The sequence below is a fragment of the Ambystoma mexicanum genome, unplaced genomic scaffold (genome assembly GCF_040938575.1).
Source record: "Ambystoma mexicanum isolate Mex_15411 unplaced genomic scaffold, UKY_AmexF1_1 Mex_scaf34, whole genome shotgun sequence".
Classification (NCBI taxonomy): Eukaryota; Metazoa; Chordata; class Amphibia; order Caudata; family Ambystomatidae; genus Ambystoma; species Ambystoma mexicanum.
Window position 1 is genome coordinate 353,898 of NW_027182449.1, and position 17,657 is coordinate 371,554.

Below are 17,657 nucleotides of genomic sequence, written 5' to 3' on the forward strand. Positions count from 1 at the left end.
AGCGGGAAGTGCTCACGGGGGAGAAGTGCCTACAAGAGGCAGGAAGGGAGGGAGGCCACATCATGCCTCTCCATAGCCAGGCCTCTGGATGATGGGGCAGAAGCGGCCGTCACCCTAAGCTTCCTAGAAGTCCCAGCTGGGCCCCATGCTACCTAATATCTCGCCTGATCGAGCCTGGTCGAGCACTGGTCGAGCCTTCAGCCAAGGGACACAGGAGCCAAGGGGTCTGGCCTCGAGCCTTCAGCCGAGGGACCCAGGAGCCCAGGGTCTGGCCTCAGTGCTTCCCAAGTCGGCCTTCAGCTGAAGCCTGCCTGGGCTGGGAGCCTCAGCTGCTGTTCCTGGGTGTGCTTCTTTCCTGCATGTGAAGGCCACCAGCGGCGAAGGTTGCCCTCCGCCTTCTAAGGAGTTGAGGAGACCGCAGCAGGAAAATTGTGTGTGTGTTTATTTCTTCTTTTTTTAGAGGTGCTTTCTATTTTTGCAAGGAACTGACGCCTGGATGAGTGCTAGTGTGGCTTGAGGTAAATTCACGGGCAGCTTCTTTGCAAACTTTTGCCAAACCAACTTGGGGCAGCAGTGGGGTAGAGAGTCAGCCTTCTGCTGATGCCTGCCTAGGCGTGGCTGGGCTGGGGGCCTCAGCTGCTGTTACTGGGCCTGCTTCTTTCCTGGACTTGTAGGCCACCAGCCGGAGAAAGTAAGGGCCTCAACCAACATCGCCCTCTGCCTTCCAAAGAGTCGAGGAGTCCCCAGCAGGAAAATTGTGTGTGTGTTTATTTCTTCTTTTTTAGAGATGCTTTCTATTTTTGTAAGGAAACGACGCCTGGGTGAGTGCTAGTGTGGCGTGAGCTAAATTTACAGGCATCTTCTTTGCAAACTTTTGCCAAACCAACTTGGAGCAGCAGTGGGGTAGAGAGTCAGCCTTCAGCTGATGCCTGCCTGGGCTGGGCTGGTCTGGGGGCCTCAGCTGCTGTTACTGGGCCTGCTTCTTTCCTGGACTTGTAGGCCACCAGCCCGAGAAGGTAAGGGCCTCAACCAACATCGCCCTCTGCCTTCCAAAGAGTCGAGGTGTCCCCAGCAGGAAAATTGTGTGTGTGTATTTCTTCTTTTTTTAGAGATGCTTTCTATTTTTGCAAGGAACCGACGCCTGGGTGAGTGCTAGTGTGGCTTGAGGTAAATTTACGGGCAGCTTCTTTGCAAACTTTTGCCAAACCAACTTGGGGCAGCACTGGGGTAGAGAGTCAGCCTTCCGCTGATGCCTGCCTAGGCGTGGCTGGGCTGGGGGCCTCAGTTGCTGTTACTGGGCCTGCTTCTTTCCTGGACTTGTAGGCCGCCAGCCTGAGAAGGTAAGGCCTCAACCAACATCGCCCTCTGCCTTCCAAAGAGTCGAGGAGACGCAGCAGGAAAATTGTGTGTGTGTTTATTTCTTCTTTTTTTAGAGGTGCTTTCTATTTTTGTAAGGAACTGACGCCTGGGTGAGTGCTAGTGTGGCGTGAGTTAAATTTACAGGCATCTTCTTTGCAAACTTTTGCCAAACCAACTTGGGGCAGCAGTGGGGTAGAGAGTCAGCCTTCTGCTGATGCCTGCCTAGGCGTGGCTGGGCTGGGGGCCTCAGCTGCTGTTACTGGGCCTGCTTCTTTCCTGGACTTGTAGGCCACCAGCCGGAGAAAGTAAGGGCCTCAACCAACATCGCCCTCTGCCTTCCAAAGAGTCGAGGAGTCCCCAGCAGGAAAATTGTATGTGTGTTTATTTCTTCTTTTTTAGAGATGCTTTCTATTTTTGTAAGGAACCGACGCCTGGGTGAGTGCTAGTGTGGCTTGAGGTAAATTTACGGGCAGCTTCTTTGCAAACTTTTGCCAAACCAACTTGGGGCAGCACTGGGGTAGAGAGTCAGCCTTCCGCTGATGCCTGCCTAGGCGTGGCTGGGCTGGGGGCCTCAGTTGCTGTTACTGGGCCTGCTTCTTTCCTGGACTTGTAGGCCGCCAGCCTGAGAAGGTAAGGCCTCAACCAACATCGCCCTCTGCCTTCCAAAGAGTCGAGGAGACCGCAGCAGGAAAATTGTGTGTGTGTTTATTTCTTCTTTTTTTAGAGGTGCTTTCTATTTTTGTAAGGAACTGACGCCTGGGTGAGTGCTAGTGTGGCTTGAGGTAAATTCACGGGCAGCTTCTTTGCAAACTTTTGCCAAACCAACTTGGGGCAGCAGTGGGGTAGAGAGTCAGCCTTAAGCTGATGCCTGCCTGGGCTGGGCTGGGGGCCTCAGCTGCTGTTACTGGGCCTGCTTCTTTCCTGGACTTGTAGGCCACCAGCCCGAGATGGTAAGGGCCTCAACCAACATCACCCTCTGCCTTCCAAAGCGTCGAGGAGCCCCCAGCAGGAAAATTGTGTGTGTGTTTATTTCCATCTTTCTTTCCGAGTTTTTTTTTAAAGTTTTGTAAGGAACGGATGCTTGGGTGAGTGAGTGCAAGTGTGGCTTGGCCTGAATTTACAGACACTTTCTTTGCAAACATGAGTAGGCAAGTGGGTATTTCAAAAGTGGGTGCATGGAGCTGCTCGTTGCTTTTCCAAGCTGGCAGCTGTGGCTCCTGAGCTTGAGGCAAAAAGAAGGGCAGAAGCACACTGCAGAGGACAGCGTTCAGCCTTGCAAGAGGGCAGTGGACGTCGGAGGAGCCGACACAGCACAAGAGGCTCGGAATCGGCGCACTCTTCGCCTACGGCCATACCACCCTGAATGCGCCCGATCTCGGAAGCTAAGCAGGGTCGGGCCTGGTTAGTACTTGGATGGGAGACCGCCTGGGAATACCAGGTGCTGTAGGCATTTTGCTACTCTGTGCCCGATAGGCGGGGTTCGTCTTCTCCGTCTTGAACTACATTTTTCCTCCATTCCGCTTTTAATTTTAACAAACACGGCGCGTGAAAAAGGCACAGGGGCAGACAGCAGCCCTCGCTCCAATGCAGAGCCCCGTCAGAGGCGGACACGTTGTCGCCAAACTAACTTGGAGCAGCAGCAGCAGCAGCAGCAGCAGGAGACTGAAGCCAGGGCAGCAGCTTGCCGCCTCGGGTGGGTGGATGCAGCCAGAAAGGGCCACTCGTGTCCCTGGCAAAGCACCTCCAGCGTCTCCCCGTTTTCTCTCCAGTGGACGCGCAAGGCCCCCTACAGCTAGGGGAGGCAAGTGGATGGGCCTCATCTGCATATGTGGGCTCTAGAGGAAGAGTGCACCCTGGGAGACAAGGGGACACTTGGAGCGGGAAGTGCTCACGGGGGAGAAGTGCCTACAAGAGGCAGGAAGGGAGGGAGGCCACATCATGCCTCTCCATAGCCAGGCCTCTGGATGATGGGGCAGAAGCGGCCGTCACCCTAAGCTTCCTAGAAGTCCCAGCTGGGCCCCATGCTACCTAATATCTCGCCTGATCGAGCCTGGTCGAGCACTGGTCGAGCCTTCAGCCAAGGGACACAGAAGCCAAGGGGTCTGGCCTCGAGCCTTCAGCCGAGGGACCCAGGAGCCCAGGGTCTGGCCTCAGTGCTTCCCAAGTCGGCCTTCAGCTGAAGCCTGCCTGGGCTGGGAGCCTCAGCTGCTGTTCCTGGGTGTGCTTCTTTCCTGCATGTGAAGGCCACCAGCGGCGAAGGTTGCCCTCCGCCTTCTAAGGAGTCGAGGGGATAGAAGCAGGAAAATTGTGTGTGTGTTTATTTCTTCTTTTTTAGAGATGCTTTCTATTATTGTAAGGAACCGACGCCTGGGTGAGTGCTAGTGTGGCTTGAGTTAAATTTACAGGCATCTTCTTTGCAAACTTTTGCCAAACCAACTTGGACCAGCACTGGGGTAGAGAGTCAGCCTTCCGCTGATGCCTGCCTGGGCTGGGCTGGGCTGGGGGCCTCAGCTGCTGTTACTGGGCCTGCTTCTTTCCTGGACTTGTAGGCCGCCAGCCTGAGAAGGTAAGGCCTCAACCAACATCGCCCTCTGCCTTCCAAAGAGTCGAGGAGACCGCAGCAGGAAAATTGTGTGTGTGTTTATTTCTTCTTTTTTTAGAGGTGCTTTCTATTTTTGCAAGGAACTGACGCCTGGGTGAGTGCTAGTGTGGCTTGAGGTAAATTCACGGGCAGCTTCTTTGCAAACTTTTGCCAAACCAACTTGGAGCAGCACTGGGGTAGAGAGTCAGCCTTCCGCTGATGCCTGCCTGGGCTGGGCTGGGCTGGGCTGGGGGCCTCAGTTGCTGTTACTGGGCCTGCTTCTTTCCTGGACTTGTAGGCCGCCAGCCTGAGAAGGTAAGGCCTCAACCAACATCGCCCTCTGCCTTCCAAAGAGTCGAGGAGACCGCAGCAGGAAAATTGTGTGTGTGTTTATTTCTTCTTTTTTTAGAGGTGCTTTCTATTTTTGCAAGGAACTGACGCCTGGGTAAGTGCTAGTGTGGCTTGAGGTAAATTCACGGGCAGCTTCTTTGCAAACTTTTGCCAAACCAACTTGGGGCAGCAGTGGGGTAGAGAGTCAGCCTTCTGCTGATGCCTGCCTAGGCGTGGCTGGGCTGGGGGCCTCAGCTGCTGTTACTGGGCCTGCTTCTTTCCGGGACTTGTAGGCCACCGGCCGGAGAAAGTAAGGGCCTCAACCAACATCGCCCTCTGCCTTCCAAAGAGTCGAGGAGTCCCCAGCAGGAAAATTGTGTGTGTGTTTATTTCTTCTTTTTTAGAGATGCTTTCTATTTTTGTAAGGAACCGACGCCTGGGTGAGTGCTAGTGTGGCGTGAGCTAAATTTACAGGCATCTTCTTTGCAAACTTTTGCCAAACCAACTTGGAGCAGCAGTGGGGTAGAGAGTCAGCCTTCAGCTGATGCCTGCCTGGGCTGGGCTGGTCTGGGGGCCTCAGCTGCTGTTACTGGGCCTGCTTCTTTCCTGGACTTGTAGGCCACCAGCCCGAGAAGGTAAGGGCCTCAACCAACATCGCCCTCTGCCTTCCAAAGAGTCGAGGAGACCCCAGCAGGAAAATTGTGTGTGTTTATTTCTTCTTTTTTTAGAGATGCTTTCTATTTTTGTAAGGAACCGACGCCTGGGTGAGTGCTAGTGTGGCTTGAGGTAAATTTACGGGCAGCTTCTTTGCAAACTTTTGCCAAACCAACTTGGGGCAGCACTGGGGTAGAGAGTCAGCCTTCCGCTGATGCCTGCCTAGGCGTGGCTGGGCTGGGGGCCTCAGTTGCTGTTACTGGGCCTGCTTCTTTCCTGGACTTGTAGGCCGCCAGCCTGAGAAGGTAAGGCCTCAACCAACATCGCCCTCTGCCTTCCAAAGAGTCGAGGAGACCGCAGCAGGAAAATTGTGTGTGTGTTTATTTCTTCTTTTTTTAGAGGTGCTTTCTATTTTTGTAAGGAACTGACGCCTGGGTGAGTGCTAGTGTGGCATGAGTTAAATTTACAGGCATCTTCTTTGCAAACTTTTGCCAAACCAACTTGGGGCAGCAGTGGGGTAGAGAGTCAGCCTTCTGCTGATGCCTGCCTAGGCGTGGCTGGGCTGGGGGCCTCAGCTGCTGTTACTGGGCCTGCTTCTTTCCTGGACTTGTAGGCCACCAGCCGGAGAAAGTAAGGGCCTCAACCAACATCGCCCTCTGCCTTCCAAAGAGTCGAGGAGACCCCAGCAGGAAAATTGTGTGTGTGTTTATTTCTTCTTTTTTAGAGATGCTTTCTATTATTGTAAGGAACCGACGCCTGGGTGAGTGCTAGTGTGGCGTGAGTTAAATTTACAGGCATCTTCTTTGCAAACTTTTGCCAAACCAACTTGGGGCAGCAGTCGGGTAGAGAGTCAGCCTTCTGCTGATGCCTGCCTAGGCGTTGCTGGGCTGGGGGCCTCAGTTGCTGTTACTGGGCCTGCTTCTTTCCTGGACTTGTAGGCCGCCAGCCTGAGAAGGTAAGGCCTCAACCAACATCGCCCTCTGCCTTCCAAAGAGTCGAGGAGACCGCAGCAGGAAAATTGTGTGTGTGTTTATTTCTTCTTTTTTAGAGATGCTTTCTATTATTGTAAGGAACCGACGCCTGGGTGAGTGCTAGTGTGGCTTGAGGTAAATTTACGGGCAGCTTCTTTGCAAACTTTTGCCAAACCAACTTGGGGCAGCACTGGGGTAGAGAGTCAGCCTTCCGCTGATGCCTGCCTAGGCGTGGCTGGGCTGGGGGCCTCAGTTGCTGTTACTGGGCCTGCTTCTTTCCTGGACTTGTAGGCCGCCAGCCTGAGAAGGTAAGGCCTCAACCAACATCGCCCTCTGCCTTCCAAAGAGTCGAGGAGACGCAGCAGGAAAATTGTGTGTGTGTTTATTTCTTCTTTTTTTAGAGGTGCTTTCTATTTTTGTAAGGAACTGACGCCTGGGTGAGTGCTAGTGTGGCGTGAGTTAAATTTACAGGCATCTTCTTTGCAAACTTTTGCCAAACCAACTTGGGGCAGCAGTGGGGTAGAGAGTCAGCCTTCTGCTGATGCCTGCCTAGGCGTGGCTGGGCTGGGGGCCTCAGCTGCTGTTACTGGGCCTGCTTCTTTCCTGGACTTGTAGGCCACCAGCCGGAGAAAGTAAGGGCCTCAACCAACATCGCCCTCTGCCTTCCAAAGAGTCGAGGAGTCCCCAGCAGGAAAATTGTGTGTGTGTTTATTTCTTCTTTTTTAGAGATGCTTTCTATTTTTGTAAGGAACCGACGCCTGGGTGAGTGCTAGTGTGGCTTGAGGTAAATTTACGGGCAGCTTCTTTGCAAACTTTTGCCAAAACAACTTGGGGCAGCACTGGGGTAGAGAGTCAGCCTTCCGCTGATGCCTGCCTAGGCGTGGCTGGGCTGGGGGCCTCAGTTGCTGTTACTGGGCCTGCTTCTTTCCTGGACTTGTAGGCCGCCAGCCTGAGAAGGTAAGGCCTCAACCAACATCGCCCTCTGCCTTCCAAAGAGTCGAGGAGACCGCAGCAGGAAAATTGTGTGTGTGTTTATTTCTTCTTTTTTTAGAGGTGCTTTCTATTTTTGTAAGGAACTGACGCCTGGGTGAGTGCTAGTGTGGCTTGAGGTAAATTCACGGGCAGCTTCTTTGCAAACTTTTGCCAAACCAACTTGGGGCAGCAGTGGGGTAGAGAGTCAGCCTTAAGCTGATGCCTGCCTGGGCTGGGCTGGGGGCCTCAGCTGCTGTTACTGGGCCTGCTTCTTTCCTGGACTTGTAGGCCACCAGCCCGAGATGGTAAGGGCCTCAACCAACATCACCCTCTGCCTTCCAAAGCGTCGAGGAGCCCCAGCAGGAAAATTGTGTGTGTGTTTATTTCCATCTTTCTTTCCGAGTTTTTTTTTAAAGTTTTGTAAGGAACGGATGCTTGGGTGAGTGAGTGCAAGTGTGGCTTGGCCTGAATTTACAGACACTTTCTTTGCAAACATGAGTAGGCAAGTGGGTATTTCAAAAGTGGGTGCATGGAGCTGCTCGTTGCTTTTCCAAGCTGGCAGCTGTGGCTCCTGAGCTTGAGGCAAAAAGAAGGGCAGAAGCACACTGCAGAGGACAGCGTTCTGCCTTGCAAGAGGGCAGTGGACGTCGGAGGAGCCGACACAGCAAAAGAGGCTCGGAATCGGCGCACTCTTCGCCTACGGCCATACCACCCTGAATGCGCCCGATCTCGGAAGCTAAGCAGGGTCGGGCCTGGTTAGTACTTGGATGGGAGACCGCCTGGGAATACCAGGTGCTGTAGGCATTTTGCTACTCTGTGCCCGATAGGCGGCGTTCGTCTTCTCCGTCTTGAACTACATTTTTCCTCCATTCCGCTTTTAATTTTAACAAACACGGCGCGTGAAAAAGGCACAGGGGCAGACAGCAGCCCTCGCTCCAATGCAGAGCCCCGTCAGAGGCGGACACGTTGTCGCCAAACTAACTTGGAGCAGCAGCAGCAGCAGCAGGAGACTGAAGCCAGGGCAGCAGCTTGCCGCCTCGGGTGGGTGGATGCAGCCAGAAAGGGCCACTCGTGTCCCTGGCAAAGCACCTCCAGCGTCTCCCCGTTTTCTCTCCAGTGGACGCGCAAGGCCCCCTACAGCTAGGGGAGGCAAGTGGATGGGCCTCATCTGCATATGTGGGCTCTAGAGGAAGAGTGCACCCTGGGAGACAAGGGGACACTTGGAGCGGGAAGTGCTCACGGGGAAGAAGTGCCTACAAGAGGCAGGAAGGGAGGGAGGCCACATCATGCCTCTCCATAGCCAGGCCTCTGGATGATGGGGCAGAAGCGGCCGTCACCCTAAGCTTCCTAGAAGTCCCAGCTGGGCCCCATGCTACCTAATATCTCGCCTGATCGAGCCTGGTCGAGCACTGGTCGAGCCTTCAGCCAAGGGGCACAGAAGCCAAGGGGTCTGGCCTCGAGCCTTCAGCCGAGGGACCCAGGAGCCCAGGGTCTGGCCTCAGTGCTTCCCAAGTCGGCCTTCAGCTGAAGCCTGCCTGGGCTGGGAGCCTCAGCTGCTGTTCCTGGGTGTGCTTCTTTCCTGCATGTGAAGGCCACCAGCGGCGAAGGTTGCCCTCCGCCTTCTAAGGAGTCGAGGGGATAGAAGCAGGAAAATTGTGTGTGTGTTTATTTCTTATTTTTTAGAGATGCTTTCTATTATTGTAAGGAACCGACGCCTGGGTGAGTGCTAGTGTGGCGTGAGTTAAATTTACAGGCATCTTCTTTGCAAACTTTTGCCAAACCAACTTGGACCAGCACTGGGGTAGAGAGTCAGCCTTCCGCTGATGCCTGCCTGGGCTGGGCTGGGCTGGGGGCCTCAGCTGCTGTTACTGGGCCTGCTTCTTTCCTGGACTTGTAGGCCGCCAGCCTGAGAAGGTAAGGCCTCAACCAACATCGCCCTCTGCCTTCCAAAGAGTCGAGGAGACCGCAGCAGGAAAATTGTGTGTGTGTTTATTTCTTCTTTTTTTAGAGGTGCTTTCTATTTTTGCAAGGAACTGACGCCTGGGTGAGTGCTAGTGTGGCTTGAGGTAAATTCACGGGCAGCTTCTTTGCAAACTTTTGCCAAACCAACTTGGAGCAGCACTGGGGTAGAGAGTCAGCCTTCCGCTGATGCCTGCCTGGGCTGGGCTGGGCTGGGCTGGGGGCCTCAGTTGCTGTTACTGGGCCTGCTTCTTTCCTGGACTTGTAGGCCGCCAGCCTGAGAAGGTAAGGCCTCAACCAACATCGCCCTCTGCCTTCCAAAGAGTCGAGGAGACCGCAGCAGGAAAATTGTGTGTGTGTTTATTTCTTCTTTTTTTAGAGGTGCTTTCTATTTTTGCAAGGAACTGACGCCTGGGTGAGTGCTAGTGTGGCTTGAGGTAAATTCACGGGCAGCTTCTTTGCAAACTTTTGCCAAACCAACTTGGGGCAGCAGTGGGGTAGAGAGTCAGCCTTCTGCTGATGCCTGCCTAGGCGTGGCTGGGCTGGGGGCCTCAGCTGCTGTTACTGGGCCTGCTTCTTTCCGGGACTTGTAGGCCACCAGCCGGAGAAAGTAAGGGCCTCAACCAACATCGCCCTCTGCCTTCCAAAGAGTCGAGGAGTCCCCAGCAGGAAAATTGTGTGTGTGTTTATTTCTTCTTTTTTAGAGATGCTTTCTATTTTTGTAAGGAACCGACGCCTGGGTGAGTGCTAGTGTGGCGTGAGCTAAATTTACAGGCATCTTCTTTGCAAACTTTTGCCAAACCAACTTGGAGCAGCAGTGGGGTAGAGAGTCAGCCTTCAGCTGATGCCTGCCTGGGCTGGGCTGGTCTGGGGGCCTCAGCTGCTGTTACTGGGCCTGCTTCTTTCCTGGACTTGTAGGCCACCAGCCCGAGAAGGTAAGGCCTCAACCAACATCGCCCTCTGCCTTCCAAAGAGTCGAGGAGACCCCAGCAGGAAAATTGTGTGTGTTTATTTCTTCTTTTTTTAGAGATGCTTTCTATTTTTGTAAGGAACCGACGCCTGGGTGAGTGCTAGTGTGGCTTGAGGTAAATTTACGGGCAGCTTCTTTGCAAACTTTTGCCAAACCAACTTGGGGCAGCACTGGGGTAGAGAGTCAGCCTTCCGCTGATGCCTGCCTAGGCGTGGCTGGGCTGGGGGCCTCAGTTGCTGTTACTGGGCCTGCTTCTTTCCTGGACTTGTAGGCCGCCAGCCTGAGAAGGTAAGGCCTCAACCAACATCGCCCTCTGCCTTCCAAAGAGTCGAGGAGACCGCAGCAGGAAAATTGTGTGTGTGTTTATTTCTTCTTTTTTTAGAGGTGCTTTCTATTTTTGTAAGGAACTGACGCCTGGGTGAGTGCTAGTGTGGCATGAGTTAAATTTACAGGCATCTTCTTTGCAAACTTTTGCCAAACCAACTTGGGGCAGCAGTGGGGTAGAGAGTCAGCCTTCTGCTGATGCCTGCCTAGGCGTGGCTGGGCTGGGGGCCTCAGCTGCTGTTACTGGGCCTGCTTCTTTCCTGGACTTGTAGGCCACCAGCCGGAGAAAGTAAGGGCCTCAACCAACATCGCCCTCTGCCTTCCAAAGAGTCGAGGAGACCCCAGCAGGAAAATTGTGTGTGTGTTTATTTCTTCTTTTTTAGAGATGCTTTCTATTATTGTAAGGAACCGACGCCTGGGTGAGTGCTAGTGTGGCGTGAGTTAAATTTACAGGCATCTTCTTTGCAAACTTTTGCCAAACCAACTTGGGGCAGCAGTCGGGTAGAGAGTCAGCCTTCTGCTGATGCCTGCCTAGGCGTTGCTGGGCTGGGGGCCTCAGTTGCTGTTACTGGGCCTGCTTCTTTCCTGGACTTGTAGGCCGCCAGCCTGAGAAGGTAAGGCCTCAACCAACATCGCCCTCTGCCTTCCAAAGAGTCGAGGAGACCGCAGCAGGAAAATTGTGTGTGTGTTTATTTCTTCTTTTTTTAGAGGTGCTTTCTATTTTTGTAAGGAACTGACGCCTGGGTGAGTGCTAGTGTGGCGTGAGTTAAATTTACAGGCATCTTCTTTGCAAACTTTTGCCAAACCAACTTGGGGCAGCAGTGGGGTAGAGAGTCAGCCTTCTGCTGATGCCTGCCTAGGCGTGGCTGGGCTGGGGGCCTCAGCTGCTGTTACTGGGCCTGCTTCTTTCCTGGACTTGTAGGCCACCAGCCGGAGAAAGTAAGGGCCTCAACCAACATCGCCCTCTGCCTTCCAAAGAGTCGAGGAGTCCCCAGCAGGAAAATTGTGTGTGTGTTTATTTCTTCTTTTTTAGAGATGCTTTCTATTTTTGTAAGGAACCGACGCCTGGGTGAGTGCTAGTGTGGCGTGAGCTAAATTTACAGGCATCTTCTTTGCAAACTTTTGCCAAACCAACTTGGAGCAGCAGTGGGGTAGAGAGTCAGCCTTCAGCTGATGCCTGCCTGGGCTGGGCTGGTCTGGGGGCCTCAGCTGCTGTTACTGGGCCTGCTTCTTTCCTGGACTTGTAGGCCACCAGCCCGAGAAGGTAAGGGCCTCAACCAACATCGCCCTCTGCCTTCCAAAGAGTCGAGGAGACCCCAGCAGGAAAATTGTGTGTGTTTATTTCTTCTTTTTTTAGAGATGCTTTCTATTTTTGTAAGGAACCGACGCCTGGGTGAGTGCTAGTGTGGCTTGAGGTAAATTTACGGGCAGCTTCTTTGCAAACTTTTGCCAAATCAACTTGGGGCAGCACTGGGATAGAGAGTCAGCCTTCCGCTGATGCCTGCCTAGGCGTGGCTGGGCTGGGGGCCTCAGTTGCTGTTACTGGGCCTGCTTCTTTCCTGGACTTGTAGGCCGCCAGCCTGAGAAGGTAAGGCCTCAACCAACATCGCCCTCTGCCTTCCAAAGAGTCGAGGAGACCGCAGCAGGAAAATTGTGTGTGTGTTTATTTCTTCTTTTTTTAGAGGTGCTTTCTATTTTTGTAAGGAACTGACGCCTGGGTGAGTGCTAGTGTGGCTTGAGGTAAATTCACGGGCAGCTTCTTTGCAAACTTTTGCCAAACCAACTTGGGGCAGCAGTGGGGTAGAGAGTCAGCCTTAAGCTGATGCCTGCCTGGGCTGGGCTGGGCTGGGGGCCTCAGCTGCTGTTACTGGGCCTGCTTCTTTCCTGGACTTGTAGGTCACCAGCCCGAGATGGTAAGGGCCTCAACCAACATCACCCTCTGCCTTCCAAAGAGTCGAGGAGCCCCCAGCAGGAAAATTGTGTGTGTGTTTATTTCTTCTTTTTTTAGAGGTGCTTTCTATTTTTGTAAGGAACTGACGCCTGGGTGAGTGCTAGTGTGGCGTGAGTTAAATTTACAGGCATCTTCTTTGCAAACTTTTGCCAAACCAACTTGGGGCAGCAGTGGGGTAGAGAGTCAGCCTTCTGCTGATGCCTGCCTAGGCGTGGCTGGGCTGGGGGCCTCAGCTGCTGTTACTGGGCCGGCTTCTTTCCTGGACTTGTAGGCCACCAGCCGGAGAAAGTAAGGGCCTCAACCAACATCGCCCTCTGCCTTCCAAAGAGTCGAGGAGTCCCCAGCAGGAAAATTGTGTGTGTGTTTATTTCTTCTTTTTTAGAGATGCTTTCTATTTTTGTAAGGAACCGACGCCTGGGTGAGTGCTAGTGTGGCTTGAGGTAAATTTACGGGCAGCTTCTTTGCAAACTTTTGCCAAAACAACTTGGGGCAGCACTGGGGTAGAGAGTCAGCCTTCCGCTGATGCCTGCCTAGGCGTGGCTGGGCTGGGGGCCTCAGTTGCTGTTACTGGGCCTGCTTCTTTCCTGGACTTGTAGGCCGCCAGCCTGAGAAGGTAAGGCCTCAACCAACATCGCCCTCTGCCTTCCAAAGAGTCGAGGAGACCGCAGCAGGAAAATTGTGTGTGTGTTTATTTCTTCTTTTTTTAGAGGTGCTTTCTATTTTTGTAAGGAACTGACGCCTGGGTGAGTGCTAGTGTGGCTTGAGGTAAATTCACGGGCAGCTTCTTTGCAAACTTTTGCCAAACCAACTTGGGGCAGCAGTGGGGTAGAGAGTCAGCCTTAAGCTGATGCCTGCCTGGGCTGGGCTGGGGGCCTCAGCTGCTGTTACTGGGCCTGCTTCTTTCCTGGACTTGTAGGCCACCAGCCCGAGATGGTAAGGGCCTCAACCAACATCACCCTCTGCCTTCCAAAGCGTCGAGGAGCCCCCAGCAGGAAAATTGTGTGTGTGTTTATTTCCATCTTTCTTTCCGAGTTTTTTTTTACAGTTTTGTAAGGAACGGATGCTTGGGTGAGTGAGTGCAAGTGTGGCTTGGCCTGAATTTACAGACACTTTCTTTGCAAACATGAGTAGGCAAGTGGGTATTTCAAAAGTGGGTGCATGGAGCTGCTCGTTGCTTTTCCAAGCTGGCAGCTGTGGCTCCTGAGCTTGAGGCAAAAAGAAGGGCAGAAGCACACTGCAGAGGACAGCGTTCAGCCTTGCAAGAGGGCAGTGGACGTCGGAGGAGCCGACACAGCACAAGAGGCTCGGAATCGGCGCACTCTTCGCCTACGGCCTTACCACCCTGAATGCGCCCGATCTCGGAAGCTAAGCAGGGTCGGGCCTGGTTAGTACTTGGATGGGAGACCGCCTGGGAATACCAGGTGCTGTAGGCATTTTGCTACTCTGTGCCCGATAGGCGGCGTTCGTCTTCTCCGTCTTGAACTACATTTTTCCTCCATTCCGCTTTTAATTTTAACAAACACGGCGCGTGAAAAAGGCACAGGGGCAGACAGCAGCCCTCGCTCCAATGCAGAGCCCCGTCAGAGGCGGACACGTTGTCGCCAAACTAACTTGGAGCAGCAGCAGCAGCAGCAGGAGACTGAAGCCAGGGCAGCAGCTTGCCGCCTCGGGTGGGTGGATGCAGCCAGAAAGGGCCACTCGTGTCCCTGGCAAAGCACCTCCAGCGTCTCCCCGTTTTCTCTCCAGTGGACGCGCAAGGCCCCCTACAGCTAGGGGAGGCAAGTGGATGGGCCTCATCTGCATATGTGGGCTCTAGAGGAAGAGTGCACCCTGGGAGACAAGGGGACACTTGGAGCGGGAAGTGCTCACGGGGGAGAAGTGCCTACAAGAGGCAGGAAGGGAGGGAGGCCACATCATGCCTCTCCATAGCCAGGCCTCTGGATGATGGGGCAGAAGCGGCCGTCACCCTAAGCTTCCTAGAAGTCCCAGCTGGGCCCCATGCTACCTAATATCTCGCCTGATCGAGCCTGGTCGAGCACTGGTCGAGCCTTCAGCCAAGGGACACAGGAGCCAAGGGGTCTGGCCTCGAGCCTTCAGCCGAGGGACCCAGGAGCCCAGGGTCTGGCCTCAGTGCTTCCCAAGTCGGCCTTCAGCTGAAGCCTGCCTGGGCTGGGAGCCTCAGCTGCTGTTCCTGGGTGTGCTTCTTTCCTGCATGTGAAGGCCACCAGCGGCGAAGGTTGCCCTCCGCCTTCCAAGGAGTCGAGAGGATAGAAGCAGGAAAATTGTGTGTGTGTTTATTTCTTCTTTTTTAGAGATGCTTTCTATTATTGTAAGGAACCGACGCCTGGGTGAGTGCTAGTGTGGCGTGAGTTAAATTTACAGGCATCTTCTTTGCAAACTTTTGCCAAACCAACTTGGACCAGCACTGGGGTAGAGAGTCAGCCTTCCGCTGATGCCTGCCTGGGCTGGGCTGGGCTGGGCTGGGGGCCTCAGTTGCTGTTACTGGGCCTGCTTCTTTCCTGGACTTGTAGGCCGCCAGCCTGAGAAGGTAAGGCCTCAACCAACATCGCCCTCTGCCTTCCAAAGAGTCGAGGAGACCGCAGCAGGAAAATTGTGTGTGTGTTTATTTCTTCTTTTTTTAGAGGTGCTTTCTATTTTTGTAAGGAACTGACGCCTGGGTGAGTGCTAGTGTGGCGTGAGTTAAATTTACAGGCATCTTCTTTGCAAACTTTTGCCAAACCAACTTGGGGCAGCAGTGGGGTAGAGAGTCAGCCTTCTGCTGATGCCTGCCTAGGCGTGGCTGGGCTGGGGGCCTCAGCTGCTGTTACTGGGCCTGCTTCTTTCCTGGACTTGTAGGCCACCAGCCGGAGAAAGTAAGGGCCTCAACCAACATCGCCCTCTGCCTTCCAAAGAGTCGAGGAGTCCCCAGCAGGAAAATTGTGTGTGTGTTTATTTCTTCTTTTTTAGAGATGCTTTCTATTTTTGTAAGGAACCGACGCCTGGGTGAGTGCTAGTGTGGCTTGAGGTAAATTTACGGGCAGCTTCTTTGCAAACTTTTGCCAAAACAACTTGGGGCAGCACTGGGGTAGAGAGTCAGCCTTCCGCTGATGCCTGCCTGGGCTGGGCTGGGCTGGGGGCCTCAGCTGCTGTTACTGGGCCTGCTTCTTTCCTGGACTTGTAGGCCGCCAGCCTGAGAAGGTAAGGCCTCAACCAACATCGCCCTCTGCCTTCCAAAGAGTCGAGGAGACCGCAGCAGGAAAATTGTGTGTGTGTTTATTTCTTCTTTTTTTAGAGGTGCTTTCTATTTTTGCAAGGAACTGACGCCTGGGTGAGTGCTAGTGTGGCTTGAGGTAAATTCACGGGCAGCTTCTTTGCAAACTTTTGCCAAACCAACTTGGAGCAGCACTGGGGTAGAGAGTCAGCCTTCCGCTGATGCCTGCCTGGGCTGGGCTGGGCTGGGCTGGGGGCCTCAGTTGCTGTTACTGGGCCTGCTTCTTTCCTGGACTTGTAGGCCGCCAGCCTGAGAAGGTAAGGCCTCAACCAACATCGCCCTCTGCCTTCCAAAGAGTCGAGGAGACCGCAGCAGGAAAATTGTGTGTGTGTTTATTTCTTCTTTTTTTAGAGGTGCTTTCTATTTTTGCAAGGAACTGACGCCTGGGTGAGTGCTAGTGTGGCTTGAGGTAAATTCACGGGCAGCTTCTTTGCAAACTTTTGCCAAACCAACTTGGGGCAGCAGTGGGGTAGAGAGTCAGCCTTCTGCTGATGCCTGCCTAGGCGTGGCTGGGCTGGGGGCCTCAGCTGCTGTTACTGGGCCTGCTTCTTTCCGGGACTTGTAGGCCACCAGCCGGAGAAAGTAAGGGCCTCAACCAACATCGCCCTCTGCCTTCCAAAGAGTCGAGGAGTCCCCAGCAGGAAAATTGTGTGTGTGTTTATTTCTTCTTTTTTAGAGATGCTTTCTATTTTTGTAAGGAACCGACGCCTGGGTGAGTGCTAGTGTGGCGTGAGCTAAATTTACAGGCATCTTCTTTGCAAACTTTTGCCAAACCAACTTGGAGCAGCAGTGGGGTAGAGAGTCAGCCTTCAGCTGATGCCTGCCTGGGCTGGGCTGGTCTGGGGGCCTCAGCTGCTGTTACTGGGCCTGCTTCTTTCCTGGACTTGTAGGCCACCAGCCCGAGAAGGTAAGGGCCTCAACCAACATCGCCCTCTGCCTTCCAAAGAGTCGAGGAGACCCCAGCAGGAAAATTGTGTGTGTTTATTTCTTCTTTTTTTAGAGATGCTTTCTATTTTTGTAAGGAACCGACGCCTGGGTGAGTGCTAGTGTGGCTTGAGGTAAATTTACGGGCAGCTTCTTTGCAAACTTTTGCCAAACCAACTTGGGGCAGCACTGGGGTAGAGAGTCAGCCTTCCGCTGATGCCTGCCTAGGCGTGGCTGGGCTGGGGGCCTCAGTTGCTGTTACTGGGCCTGCTTCTTTCCTGGACTTGTAGGCCGCCAGCCTGAGAAGGTAAGGCCTCAACCAACATCGCCCTCTGCCTTCCAAAGAGTCGAGGAGACCGCAGCAGGAAAATTGTGTGTGTGTTTATTTCTTCTTTTTTTAGAGGTGCTTTCTATTTTTGTAAGGAACTGACGCCTGGGTGAGTGCTAGTGTGGCATGAGTTAAATTTACAGGCATCTTCTTTGCAAACTTTTGCCAAACCAACTTGGGGCAGCAGTGGGGTAGAGAGTCAGCCTTCTGCTGATGCCTGCCTAGGCGTGGCTGGGCTGGGGGCCTCAGCTGCTGTTACTGGGCCTGCTTCTTTCCTGGACTTGTAGGCCACCAGCCGGAGAAAGTAAGGGCCTCAACCAACATCGCCCTCTGCCTTCCAAAGAGTCGAGGAGACCCCAGCAGGAAAATTGTGTGTGTGTTTATTTCTTCTTTTTTAGAGATGCTTTCTATTATTGTAAGGAACCGACGCCTGGGTGAGTGCTAGTGTGGCTTGAGTTAAATTTACAGGCATCTTCTTTGCAAACTTTTGCCAAACCAACTTGGACCAGCACTGGGGTAGAGAGTCAGCCTTCCGCTGATGCCTGCGTGGGCTGGGCTGGGCTGGGGGCCTCAGCTGCTGTTACTGGGCCTGCTTCTTTCCTGGACTTGTAGGCCGCCAGCCTGAGAAGGTAAGGCCTCAACCAACATCGCCCTCTGCCTTCCAAAGAGTCGAGGAGACCGCAGCAGGAAAATTGTGTGTGTGTTTATTTCTTCTTTTTTTAGAGGTGCTTTCTATTTTTGCAAGGAACTGACGCCTGGGTGAGTGCTAGTGTGGCTTGAGGTAAATTCACGGGCAGCTTCTTTGCAAACTTTTGCCAAACCAACTTGGAGCAGCACTGGGGTAGAGAGTCAGCCTTCCGCTGATGCCTGCCTGGGCTGGGCTGGGCTGGGGGCCTCAGTTGCTGTTACTGGGCCTGCTTCTTTCCTGGACTTGTAGGCCGCCAGCCTGAGAAGGTAAGGCCTCAACCAACATCGCCCTCTGCCTTCCAAAGAGTCGAGGAGACCGCAGCAGGAAAATTGTGTGTGTGTTTATTTCTTCTTTTTTTAGAGGTGCTTTCTATTT

The 17,657-nt window shown here is 53.5% G+C and overlaps 3 pseudogenes; all 3 read left to right on the forward strand.

Annotated features, from left to right (window-relative positions):
- The first annotated feature begins 2,700 nt into the window (after nucleotides 1-2,700).
- Nucleotides 2,701-2,809, forward strand: LOC138559019 (5S ribosomal RNA; annotated as a pseudogene).
- Nucleotides 2,810-7,562: 4,753 nt separating this feature from the next.
- Nucleotides 7,563-7,671, forward strand: LOC138559020 (5S ribosomal RNA; annotated as a pseudogene).
- A 5,724-nt stretch (nucleotides 7,672-13,395) lies between these two features.
- Nucleotides 13,396-13,504, forward strand: LOC138559060 (5S ribosomal RNA; annotated as a pseudogene).
- The last annotated feature ends 4,153 nt before the right edge of the window (nucleotides 13,505-17,657 follow it).